Genomic DNA, 694 nt, shown 5'->3' with positions numbered 1-694 from the left:
TCCCCCTTGGGTCCGTGGGCACCGCAGGCTCCCGCGAGCAGCAGGTGTGGAGCATCCCAGGGCGGCACCTGCTCAGCCAGAGCTGCTCCCCTGACCACGGGCCAGGGCAAGGCAAGGAGCCCCAGAGCATCTCGGGGGGGTGTGCAGGTCTCCTTGCCCCGCACCCAGCCCCTGTGCCCCCAAAGCTGAGGCCTGCACAAGCCCGCAGCTGTGTTCCACACCACAACTGACAACACTGTCAGGCTGAAGCGCTGTCCGTAGCTGCTGTTTGACAAAGTGGCAAAGCAGTCACCATCAGCTACCTCAGCTGTACCTTCTTCAAGGGCCTTGCGTGAACAGGGACAGTAGGGTCAGTCTGGCTGTATTCCCATCAGGCTCTGAGGGAGAAGCAGGGATAGAAAGTTTTTGAGCTGTCTTGGAAGCGTTTGACCCGCTCTGGCATTCGGCTCTTAACCAAGGCAGGGTCTCTGTGAGCCTGGAAATGCTCCGAAACTCAGGACATGCAGGAACACCCTGAACACGGGTGCTTCATGTTTCCTTAAGGCGTACAGCTCAGTCACAACTGGAGCTGAGCAGCCTGCACGCTCTGCTCTGTGGTCTCTGGTTACAGAGGTAAACATTACCCCGGCTCCCAGGAGTGCCAGCTGCCCTGCACAGCACCCGCAGCCTCACCGGGCTCTACCCACCCACCGCT

General features: G+C 60.4%; 1 protein-coding gene across 1 annotated transcript in view; it reads left to right on the top strand.

Moving 5' to 3' along the window:
- The window catches only part of COLCA2 (colorectal cancer associated 2), a 10,802-nt gene that overhangs the window by 1,407 nt on the left and 8,701 nt on the right, over positions 1–694 (top strand). The gene's annotated exons all lie outside the window — the stretch shown is intronic.

Source organism: Pygoscelis adeliae, unplaced genomic scaffold, assembly GCF_000699105.1.
Source record: "Pygoscelis adeliae isolate BGI_AS28 unplaced genomic scaffold, ASM69910v1 Scaffold268, whole genome shotgun sequence".
NCBI classification, from domain to species: Eukaryota; Metazoa; Chordata; class Aves; order Sphenisciformes; family Spheniscidae; genus Pygoscelis; species Pygoscelis adeliae.
This window is presented reverse-complemented; position numbering and strand designations above follow the sequence as displayed.